The sequence below is a fragment of the Nicotiana attenuata genome, chromosome 7 (genome assembly GCF_001879085.1).
Source record: "Nicotiana attenuata strain UT chromosome 7, NIATTr2, whole genome shotgun sequence".
Classification (NCBI taxonomy): domain Eukaryota; kingdom Viridiplantae; phylum Streptophyta; class Magnoliopsida; order Solanales; family Solanaceae; genus Nicotiana; species Nicotiana attenuata.
The window spans coordinates 104,779,975-104,793,138 of NC_031995.1; positions in this window are offsets into that span (position 1 = coordinate 104,779,975).

A 13,164-nucleotide genomic window follows, 5' to 3' on the forward strand; every position below is an offset into this window, starting at 1 on the left:
AATACAAGCAAAGTAAGATTACAACTTAAAGAACCTGTTACTAGATCAAGACAAAATGAACTAAACTTGAATCAATCTCGAAAACTGGGGTTTTCACTTTATCTTGTTCTTGTGAGTAGGGGAGGCTAACAGGCGGGTCGGGTCAAATATGGGTGGTTTGAAAACGGGTAATGTAAAAACGGACTTCTTGAATATGATTACTTTTGGGAGAATTCTTAGTTTCCCAAACACGAGGAACCCCCAATTAGAATCTTTGCAAATGTAAAAGTTAAACACATTGGTTATCCATTAGTTAAGTGGATAATATGGATCTTATCTATATTTGATCCATATTTAAAAAGATCAGCATCCAACTCATTTTTAATGGATAATATGAGTGAATAACTATTTTTTTTAAATCCATTTTGCCACAACTACTTGTAAGCAACAACTTATTTTGTATAGGTGCGCAACCTATGCAAAAATAAACTCGTACTCCCTCCGTTCCAATTTATGTGAACCTGTTTGACTGGGCACGGAGTTTAAGAAAACAAGGAAAACTTTTGGAATTTGTGGTCCTAAACAAGTCCAAATGGGGCCCAAAGTATTTGTATGGTTATAAAAGCTTCTCATTAAGGGTAGAGTTGTAAGTTTAAGCTAAATTGTTACCAAATATAGAAAGAGTTCATTCTTTTTGAAACAGATCAAAAAGAAAATTGTATTGGCCAGAATCCGACTGCACGACCATAGCACCAAGGACCTCGTCCCGACCATCTTGCAACAACAATCAACAAATCCGACCTCGTCCAATGGCTACTATTTATGACATAAATGTCGAGGTCGAGGCCTCCCCAGGAGGGGATGTTATTTCCCCGACCCGGCCCAAACAAAATAGGACCAGCATGAGGAGTTTTGGGCTATAAATAGAAGGAAGAAGAACCTCTTCAGAGGAGGGGGGGGCTCCAAGCGAGAGAAGGAGAAAAATAATCTGGGATTCCACCTCTAGGGAGAAGAAAGGGAATTTGATTGTAATTTCCTGAACCTCTTCAAGGAGAGGCAGGCCGAGTTTCTGTAATCAATGAAAATCTTCCAGGTGTCATTTTATTCAATTCTTTTATCTATACGATTATGTTCTTCGATCCAGTACTAATTAATGTTGACTACGATTTACCCCTTCATCTACATTGATTGATTTGCTTAAAAAGTATTAAATCACTTTTGGGCGAAATAATTTGGCGCCGTCTGTGGGGATTTCATAGTAAAAATACTTAGTTCTTCCTGGATCGAAGAAAAAGGAACACCAAGAACAAATTCGGCTCAGACCAGAGTCGATGGAAGCGCATCAAACAAAAAAGAGAAGAACCGAACGCCCCAGCAGGAGCCAGAAATCTTCCGCCCTGCTGGCCTCGAACAGCCCATGCGAGGAAAGAAGTGATGCAAAGCGCTTCCCTTTTTTTTTCTCTCCCGAGCGCCGGGCAAAAGAATGGAGCACCTCCCCCCCTCATCCACCATACTGCATCGGGCCGGAAACCAGCGCAGAGGCGTTTTAAACGAGGAATCGAAAATCGCCTCGAAGCAACCCGAGTGCCACGGTCAAGCGAACGATCATAGCACGGGCACAACATACACCCACAGGCCGAAACGAAGCCAACACTTAACGCCCAAGGCATCGAACCATCGATAAAACGAACTGGGACCCAAGCTAAGTGCCTTCGCCATCAAAACTTGACAGTTCGACCTTGCTCGAACTGAGACTCAGGCTAAGTGCCTTCGCCATCAAAACTCGACAGTTCGACCTCGCTCGAACTGGGACTCAGGCTAAGTGCCTTCGCCATCAAAACTCGACAGTTCGACCTCGCTCGAACTGGGACTCAGGCTAAGTGCCTTCGCCATTAAAACTCGACAGTTCGACCTTGCTCGAACTGGGACTCAGGCTAAGTGCCTTCGCCATCAAAACTTGATAGTTCGACCTCGCTCGAACTGGGACTCAGGCTAAGTGCCTTCGCCATCAAAACTTGACAGTTCGACCTCGCTCGAACTGGGACTCAGGCTAAGTGCCTTCGCCATTAAAGCTCGACAGTTCGACCTCGCTCGAACTGGGACTCAGGCTAAGTGCCTTCACCATTAAAGCTCGACAGTTCGACCTCGCTCGAACTGGGACTCAGGCTAAGTGCCTTCACCATAAAATCTCGACAGTTCGACCTCGCTCGAACTGGGACTCAGGCTAAGTGCCTTTGCCATCAAAACTTGACAGTTTGACCTCGCTCGAACTGGGACTCAGGCTAAGTGCCTTCGCCATCAAAATTCGACAGTTCGACCTCGCTCGAACTGGGACTCAGGCTAAGTGCCTTCGTCGTCAAAATTTGACAGTTTTTCCCTCGCTCGAACTGAGACTCGGGCTAAGTGCCTTCGTCGTCAAAATTTGACAGTTCGACCTCGCTCGAACTGGGACTCAGGCTAAGTGCCTTCGCCTCAAAATTTGACAGTTCGACCTTGCTCGAACTGGGACTCAGGATAAGTGCCTTCACCATCAAAATTTGACAGTTCGACCTCGCTCGAACTGGGACTCAGGCTAAGTGCCTTCGCCATCAAAGCTTGACAGTTCGACCTCGCTCGAACTGAGACTCGGGCTAAGTGCCTTCGTCGTCAAAATTTGACAGTTCGACCTCACTCGAACTGGGACTCAGGCTAAGTGCCTTCGTCGTCAAAATTTGACAGTTTTTCCCTCGCTCGAACTGGGACTCGGGCTAAGTGCCTTCGCCATCAAAACTCGACAGTTCGACCTCGCTCGAACTGTGACCCAGGCTAAGTGCCTTCGACATCTAAACTTGACAGTTCGACCTCGCTCGAACTGGGACTCAGGCTAAGTGCCTTCGCAAACAAAGCTCGACAGTTTGACCTCGCTCGAACTGGGACTCAGGCTGTGCCTTTGCCATTAAAGCTCGACAGTTCGACCTCGCTCGAACTGGGACTCAGGCTAAGTGCCTTCGCCATCAAAACTTGACAGTTCGATCTCGCTCGAACTGGGACTCAGGCTAAGTGCCTTCGCCATCAAAATTCGACAGTTCGACCTCGCTCGAACTGGGACTCAGGCTAAGTGCCTTCGCCATCAAAATTTGACAGTTCGACCTCGCTCGAACTGGGACTCAGGCTGTGCCTTCGCCATCAAAATTTGACAGTTCGACCTCGCTCGAACTGGGACTCAGGCTAAGTGCCTTCGCTATCAAAACTTGATAGTTCTACCTTGCTCGAACTAGGACTCAGGCTAAGTGCCTTCGCCATCAAAACTTGACAGTTCGACCTCGCTCGAACTGGGACTCAGGCTAAGTGCCTTCGCCATCAAAACTCGACAGTTCGACCTCGCTCGAACTGGGACTCAGGCTAAGTGCCTTCGCCATCAAAACTCAACAGTTCGACCTCGTTCGAACTAGGACTCAGGCTGTGCCTTCGCCATCAAAACTCGACAGTTCGACCTCGTTCGAACTAGGACTCAGGCTAAGTGTCTTTGCCATCAAAACTCCACAGTTCGACCTCGTTCGAACTGGGACTCAGGCTAAGTGCCTTCGCCATCAAAGCTCGACAGTTCGACCTCGCTCGAACTGGGACTCAGGCTAAGTGCCTTCACCACTAAAGCTCGACAGTTCGACCTCGCTCGAACTGGGACTCAGGCTAAGCGTCTTCGCCATCAAAACTTGACAGTTCGACCTCGCTCGAACTAGGACTCGATCTAAGTGCCTTCGCCACTAAAGCTCGACAGTTCGACCTTGCTCGAACTGGGACTCGGGCTAAGTGCCTTCGCCATTAAAGATCGACAGTTCGACCTCTCTCGAACTGGGGCTCAGGCTAAGTGCCTTCGCCATCAAAACTTGACAGTTCGACCTCGCTCGAACAGGGACTCAGGCTGTGCCTTCGCCATCAAAACTTGACAGTTCGACCTCGCTCGAACTGAGACAGGCTAAGTGCCTTCGCCATCAAAGCTTGACAGTTTGACCTCGCTCGAACTGGGACTCAGGCTAAGTGCTTTCGCCATCAAAACTCGACAATTCGACCTCGCTCGAACTGGGACTCAGGCTGTGCCTTCGCCATCAAAGCTCGACAGTTCGACCTCGCTCGAACTGGGACTCAGGCCAAGTGCCTTCGCCATCAAAACTTGACAGTTCGACCTCGCTCGAACTGGGACGCAGGCTGTGCCTTCGCCATCAAAACTCGACAGTTCGACCTCGCTCGAATGAGGATTCAGGCTGACTGAATGCCCTCAAGGAGCGACAGGTTCGACCTCGCTCAAACCCAGACGAGCTATCCTCTCGAAAGGTTCACCATGAAACCTACGACCAGACTTTCATCACATAAGGGGAATGCGGACTCGTCTGACGAGCTCCTACCCCGCAAATAGATCGTAAGTCACCAGAGAATTAAAATATAAAGCAAGAAGCGAAGAATTCTTTATTCACGAAGTCGGGAGTGCGGGCTATTGCCGCTTACATCTGGTCTATGCCAGCCAATAAAAAAAAGAGAGGAGGAAAGAAAAGAGACAACAAACAACTAAAGATACGATTTTCTCTCACACAGCGCCAACGCCGTCGTTATCATCATCACCACTGGCGTCCCCATCAACTTCGGGTGTCGCCACATCATATCCACAGTTGGCTCGAGCCTCACGAGCCTTCTGGCGTGCCTCCTCGAAAGCTGCCTCGGTCACAGTGCCCGCCTCCCACAAGTTCTTGAAAATATCACGTTGAGCTTCGGCATAAACCCAGAGTTCATGAGCCTGGCGGGAAACTGCGACACGAGATGATCCAGCATGGGCCCTCAACCGCTGATTCTCCTCCTCCAGGGCCGCAACCCGATCTGACAAGGCTAAGGCCTCCATGTCAGCTGCGCCAATTCGCTCCTCAAGCCTCGCCTCCTTAAGAGCCGTAGTAGCTCTCTTCGACTCCCGTTCGGATTCGTGCACGCGAATTGTCGCCTCCAAGGCCGCTGCCCTCGCCGAAGCATCCAACGCCGCCTCCTCCATACGCTTCAAATCGGCAACCTTGCTTTCCAGCACAGCCAATTTCCCGCTCCATTCGGCATTCATCTCCGCTGTTCTAGCCTGGCTCTGCTCCATTTCCAACTGTATTTCCCGTAACTTGCCCTGCAGGTGCTCGCATTCCGCAGCGACCCCTTTGCCTACCTCGAGCTCCTCGTCCTTGAGGCGGATTCGCTCTTCGAGCTCGCTCTTGCTACGGAGCGCCTGCATTAGTTCCTGGTCCTTCTTCTCCAACTCCTCGCCCAAAGCCCGGTTGCGGGGATCAGCCATTAATCGTCCGTGCAACTCGCAGCACCTATCGCGATAACGACGGTATTTTCCTCGCATCTGCAAAAAGATCCTCGACCGGACATTGGCCCTACGAATGTTTTCTACCTCCAACATGTACGTCTGCAAAACAAGAAAGCAGTTAAACTAAACGCTCATTCTGCAACGACGGAGAAACAAATCAAAACCAGACATAACATACCCGTAAGCCCATCACAGCCACTTCGTCCATTACCTCGACATCCGAAACAGTCCTCAGGGACTCGTTTTCGGCCTCCGAACACAACAAGCTGAATTGTGGCACCAAGTTGCCTCCTTGTGTCAACAGGTTCACATCCGAGGGGATATCGACAAGACGAGCCGACCCCTCCGCATTGACCACCGAGCGAGTAATGCCCTCCTCGAACATCCAAACGTCATCAGGGTCCAAGTCAGACTCGGACTCATATTCATCGATCACTACTCCCTTCCCCCTCTCGGTTGTCGAAGGTGCGGTACGACCCGCTGGGGGTGGCAACGGCGTGCTCGAAGATACAGCGGCAGCATCAGGGGCCCGATTCTCCACCACAACGAGAGGTCCTGCGTCACAAACAGCGGGGATTCCTGATTGATCTCTACACTAGCATATCTCTCCTGGCTCTGACTGATGGAAACTGCCACGACCACCTGCTCCCCCTCAGCGGTAGACGTCGCAACCATTCATTCCTCTGGGTTCTCTGGGGATGAACCCAAGTTGATCACCGTCGGAGGGACCGTCTCAAACCCTACCCTTCGCCTCTTGGTCGGCCCTTCTTCCTCCCTGGCTGATGGCGAGTCGTTCTGAGGACGAATGGTACCAGACCGGCCCTCTTTCGGAGATACGGTCCGGGTCGGGGTGGCCAAGGCCATAGATTCTACCGACGCCTCCCTCGACGGACGAGCTGCAGGTACCGCACTGACACGAGCTGACGCGGACGGCCGACGGAAGGCTAGCTGAGGAGCCATGACTCTACGAACCCTCCCTGGCCACGGCAAATAATACTCGGAAGGTAAGATAGAAACGTAAGAGAATGGGTAAAAAAATAAGGGCGTCATCTCACCTATGAGGGGCCTACGTCCGAATCTCAGATGAAACGTCGACCATGTACGAACTCCCACCGTATGAGGGAGAATGGCCTCGACCCATTCTCGGATCCCCTCAGAGGAGGCGGGAATAACTTCTCGGCTGCAAAGCATCGAAATAGATCAATATTTACATGAAATATAAAGAAAACAAGGCCAAAGTGGGTAGTCTACTAGTCAAGGATGAAGATTTACGGGCGAAATTCCACACTTCTGGAAACCCAGTCGGATCCGCTACGAGATGCTCGGTCCGCACATAGAAAATGTTATCAAAAAAACGGCGATTGGTCCTGTCGTCCATCTTGACCACTAAACCTTTCGACCCTCGGGGGCGCGCATGAATCATAGTGCCGCGAATCTTTTGAAGGGCGAACAGGCTGAGCACGTGTCTCAGAGTGACCTCCCGGCCGGCTAGCTCAGCATACTTGATAAACATAAGGAACAGCTTGTACAGGTAAGGAGAGAGCTGGGCAGGACACACCTCATAATAACGGCAAAAGTCGACCACCAACATCGGAAGCGGAAGTGTGTACCCCACCAGGAAGGGATAAGCATAGAATGAGCAAAACCCGGGACGGTCGATCTGGACCCTATCTTCTCTCTTCGCCGGCACCATCTCGACATGATCGGGAATACCCCATCGTGCCCTTAAATCTGCTATTCCGATCTCCCCTATGAGAGGAGGAATATTTACCTGCTCCGCACCACCGTCGGCGCTGAAATCCACCACTGCCTTCCCCGGGCGGGATAAAATTTCTTCGACCGAAGGAATATCATCGCACTCCATCGGGTCCACGTCTCCATCTGCCGGAGCAGGGTCTCTGGCCGCCGGAGAGATGGCCGGAAGTCTACCAAAAGAAGAAGTTCCTGTCATGTTTAATTCACAAGAAGAGGAGGGAGGAACTTTGAGGAAGAAGCAGGAAAGCTCGAAGATTACCGCGAGCAGAGCAGTGAAGAAAAACTCAGACTGATAGAGAGGGAGATATTCTGGGAATTCTCTCGAAGATAAGCAATAAAGTGTGAGAATCGAGTGACAAATCCCTTCAATTTATAAGACATAAATTCTCCGGGGCGCAAAAACCAACGGTCATCGCCAGAACCCGGCCGGGCACGAAGCGATTCAGCTCCTCGGGAACGTGCGCCGTTGTGTTCACCGGTACAAAGCTACGTTTCGTTTATCAACCGGCTCTTCGATTTCGAAACCCTCGTGACGGCATAAGAGGTATTAAAGAGACGCCTCTACGCAGTTTCGAAATTTATAACGCGATCGAAGAAAAACACGCGGATCTGACTCCCTCCCCGATTGCGCCGCAAACATTATCCGTCCGTCGAGATCGGTAAGATACGACCCCGACGAAAGGAGGGACTAACTGTATTGGTCAGAATACGACCGCACGACCATAGCACCAAGGACCTCGTCCCGACCATCTTGCAGCAGCAGTCAACAAATCCGACCTCGTCCAATGGCTACTATTTATGACATATGTGTCGAGGCCGAGGCCTCCCCAGGAGGGGATGTTATTTCCCCGACCCGGCCCAAACAAAATAGGACCAGCATGAGGAGTTTTGGGCTATAAATAGAAGGAAGAAGAACCTCTTCGGGGGGGGGCTCCAAGAGAGAGAGGGAGANAGACAGTAGAGGAGGTTTGGGCTTAGAATAGAAGAAGAAGGAACTACGTTCGGGGGGGGGGGGGCTCCAAGCGAGAGAAGGAGAAAAATAATCCGGGATTCCACCTCTAGGGAGAAGAAAGGGAATTTGATTGTAATTTCCTGAACCTCTTCAAGGAGAGGCAGGCCGAGTTTCTGTAATCAATGAAAATCTTCCAGGTGTCATTTTATTCAATTCTTTTATCTATACGATTATGTTCTTCGATCCAGTATTAATTAATGTTGACTACGATTTACCCCTTCATCTACATTGATTGATTTGCTTAAAAAGTATTAAATCACTTTTGGGCGAAACAGAAATAGGTTCACATAAACTGGAACAGAGGGAGTACTATATATATGAATGCATACTAGACAACTAGGAATAGAAAGATGTTCACCAAGTTGCACCAAATCTCTTAGCCGTAGCAAATATAGGAAGTAAAAGATTTTATTCAATCTTCCAAAGAAGTAGAATATAATTCCATAAGTACTTCCTCAAATCTTGGCATAAACTCAATCGATCTGCCAAGATTTCCTGATGTTATCACGTGGCTGCCAGGTCAGCATAGTATAAATAGGCAATTGTCATGCGCAAAAGTGAATCACATTCTTCATAGGACTCTGAGGCCTGAGCTATACAAACAAGAACTACAAGTAAACCCAAGATATAAGACTCAGCCTAAAACATATTTGTTGATTATCAAAACTGAATTTTTAATACCTACGAGATATAGAACATTGTAAGTCTCTGTGGTAGTTAATTGATTTGATTTGTTGAGATAGCAGTTTGATCATTTGTGGGAGTACGTACCAACTACGCAATAAAATTAATAGTGTGTTTTCCTAAACTCCCAAGCTCTATTCCGTGGAAAGCAAACGAGTTCTTTCGTATACTTTCCCTTCTAATTTACTAGGGAAGCTAAATGCTAGCTACTGGCATATATGCAACAGAAAAGCATGTCAAAAATAATTATTTTTTTTCCCTAGCATTAACTTCCAGATATCTTATTTTAATACTAGCACCATATAAGTAATAATTAACCAAGGTTCTGATCTGTTTAGCAAATCCAAGCTACGGATTTGAGCTATGATTCGGTTTGTGTGGCTGCTATAATAAGCAGTGACAAATTAAACTACCATTGAAAATTTCAGAAAATAGCAGTTTTTTCCAGCTTATTTAAATATTAATCAAGCTAGTGGTAATATTAAAAACAAAATTAAGCTACTATGAATTTTGAGCTATTACACTGTTTATGGCTGCGTCGACCAGTAATAAATGGAAATTCACAAAATGGTTGTTGTTTCTGCTTATTAAAATGTTATTCTAGTTGGCCGATGAGATTTAGTAGCCTTTAATTATTATCATCTTCTTCATAAGTCCACAATGACGGAAAAAAAAAAATAGAGACACACAAATGTAATGTGATTCAATAAACATTTTAAACGGCCAAAGAAAATAATTTATTACAATTATGTCAATTACGTTAGATTTTTATTACGCCCGTTGCTGTTATTCGGTACTACTTATCCTTTATCTCTTCCTTTTTCTTGTCTCTTCCTTCTTTCTTCCTTTCTTGCTTTTCTTTTCTTCTTCTTGCCCTTGAGCCGAGGGTCTATTGGAAACAGCCTCTCTACCTGCATTAGGTAGGGGTAAGGTCTACGTACAGACTATCCTCCCCAGATCCCACCTGTTGGGATCATACTGGGTTTGTTGTTGTTGTATGTCAATTACAAGAAAAAATTTAACAATCTCAAGTTGGAGACCCCATAATTAGTCTTTGTCAATATCTACTTGCACAATAACATCCTTTTTTTGGTCAAACAATACCATCCATATAGAGGCATATTCCACTATAAAAATGATAAGTCAAACACGACCATGTCCGGTCTAATTTATACAATTAGATTTGTACAATGAACTAGAACTATGTTAGTAACGTAAGAAATACTATTTAGGAAGATGATTTCCTTAATGACAGTAGCTGGGTTAGCCCAGTTCAATGTGTGCCAAAAAAGGGTGGCATGACGGTGGTAAAGAATGACAACAATGAACTTATATCAACAAGAACCGTCACAGGCTGGAGAATCTGCATGGATTATAGAAAGTTGAATCTAGCCACCAGGAAAGACCACTTCCCACTTCCCTTCATTGATCAAATGCTGGATAGATTGGCAGGGAGGTCACACTTTTGCTTCTTGGATGGGTACTCAGGGTACAATCAGATCTCCATTGCCCCTGAGGATAGAGAAAAGACCTCCTTCACATGCCCGTACGGAATTTATGCCTTCAGGAGGATGCCCTTTGGTCTATGCAATGCACCCGCCACATTCCAACGGTGCATGATGGCCATATTTACTGACATGGTAGAAGATATAATGGAGGTGTTCATGGATGACTTCTCAGTGGTGGGGAACTCATTTGAGGACTGCCTAGTGAATTTGACGCGTGTGCTGAAACGGTGCATCGAGACTAACTTGGTTCTGAATTGGGAAAAGTGCCATTTCATGGTACAAGAAGGCATAGTCTTGGGGCACCGTGTGTCAAGCAAAGGAATAGAGGTTGATAGAGCAAAGGTTGATGTCATAGCAAAGCTGCCGCCGCCAGCTTCAGTCAAAGCCATAAGAAGCTTTCTTGGACATGCCGGATTCTACCGGAGGTTCATTAAGGACTTCTCCAAAATCGCCAACCCTCTCTGTAAGTTGTTAGAGAAAGATCACCCTTTTGTATTTTCTGATGATTGCAGGGTAGCTTTTGAGGAGTTGAAGCAAAGGCTGGTCACAGCACCCATAATCGTTGCCCCCGACTGGGAGCAACTGTTCGAATTAATGTGCGATGCTAGTGACTACGCGGTGGGGGCAGTGCTGGGCCAGCGGAAGGACAAACTGATGCACCCAATCTACTATGCTAGTAGGACGCTGAATGGAGCCCAGTTGAACTACACAGTGACAGAGAAGGAGATGCTAGCTGTGGTATTTGCTTTTGACAAGTTTTGGTCCTATCTGATAGGATCCAAGGTAATCGTTTACTCTGACCATGCAGCTCTTAGATACTTAATAGAAAAGAAGGACTCTAAGCCACGCCTGATTCGTTGGGTGTTGCTACTGCAAGAGTTCGACCTTGAAATTCGTGACCGCAAGGGCACTGAAAATCAAGTCGCTGATCACCTATCACGACTTGAGGGAGCCGAAAATGTAGTAGATGTGGAGGAAATTCTGGAAACCTTTCCAGATGAGCAGCTGCTCGTTATCACTCATCAGGAAGCGCCTTGGTATGCAGACTATGCTAATTACCTGGCCAGTGGTATTGTTCCTCATGACCTGTCATCGGTCCAGAGGAAGAGATTCTTTCGCGAAAGCCAATGGTATTACTGGGATGAGCCCTATTTGTTTAGAATATGCCTTGATAACATGATCCGGAGATGCGTCCCCGAGATCGAACAATCTTCTGTCTTGCAGGCTTGTCACGCTTCGGCGTATGGAGGTCACTTTGGAGGAATCAGGACGGCAGCTAAGGTGCTAGAGGCCGGATTTTTCTAGCCAACGGTGTTCAAGGATGCTCACTTATGGGTCAAGAGCTGTAATGAATGTCAACGCACCGGGAACATTTCCCGGCGTCACGAGATGCCCATGAACCCAGTTCAAGAAGTGGAAGTGTTTGATGTTTGGGGGATAGATTTCATGGGTCCCTTCGTCAGCTCCTATGGCAACAAATACATTCTGGTTGTTTTAGATTACGTGTCCAAGTGGGTGGAAGCTGCCGCATTACCCACCAATGATGCTAAGGTGGTAGTCGGGTTTCTAAAGAAGAACATATTCACCCGCTTTGGGACACCGCGGGCAATTATTAGCGATGGTGGCACTCATTTTTGCAACCGGGCCTTCGAGAAGTTGTTGGCAAAATATGATGTGCGCCACAAGGTGGCTACTCCGTACCACCCGCGAACCAGTGGACAGGTTGAGGTGTCCAACAGAGAGATCAAGAGCGTGACAAAAACTGTAAATGCTACAAGAACTGACTGGTCAAGGAAGCTGGATGATGCGCTATGGGCCTACAGGACAGCATTCAAGACACCAATTGGTATGTCACCATATAAGTTGGTGTTTGGGAAAGCCTGCCACCTACCTGTAGAACTTGAACATAAAGCATGGTGAGCACTGAAACAGCTGAATTTAGACTTGGAAGCTGCGGGCACGTCGAGAGTCACGGAATTACATGAGCTAGAGGAGTTCCGGTATCTTGCTTTTGAGAGCACAAGGCTATATAAAGAGAGAATGAAGAGGCTTCACGATCAGAACATCATTGAACGAAATTTCAAACCCGGGGACAGGGTACTGCTTTATAACTCAAGACTGCGGTTATTCCCAGGTAAGCTAAAGTCAAGGTGGTCTGGACCATTTTGTGTGGTTGAGGTGTTTCCATCCGGAGCTGCGGAAATTGCTACTGAAGATGACTCTCGTACATTTAGAGTCAATGGTCAGCGGTTGAAATTGTATATGGGCATGAATGAGCCTAAGAAGATGACAGAGCTACATTTGAATGAACCCCAGGGGTCGAGCGAACCTTAATTTCGCTCACATGAGTCGTGCCACGATGTTAAATCAGGCGCTACGTGGGAGGCAACCCATGACATTGTTGTAATTGCAACCTTTGTAATCTATTCAAAAAAAAAAAAAAATGGGCGTTAGAATCAGAGAGGGGCCTCGACCGCGGTTCCACCGCGACCGCGGTGAAACCGCGGTCAAAAGGCCTCGCAGAAACTCACTGCCGCGACCGCGACAGTCACAGACGCGGCCAGGTAAGTATGTTTTCTTTTGTATTTTTTTCTTTTTTTCTTTTTAACCCCCTCAAAACCCCCCCCCCCTTCTATTTCCACTCCAATAATTTCCGCCCCAACCCCCATCCCACTCCTTTTTCTCTCTCTCTTCACCTAAAACTCTCCTTCTTCTTCTTCAAACCTCCATTAACAACCCCCTTCCTCTCCAAACCTCCATTAACACACCTCCATTCCTTCTCCTCTTCAACTCAAGTAAGTTATTCTTCTCTCTTTCTATTTCTTTCTCTTCTAAGTAGTGTAATTTGTTAAATTATTAGTTTTACTTAAACCCTAGTAGGAGTAGTGTAGTAATTTGAATTTTTT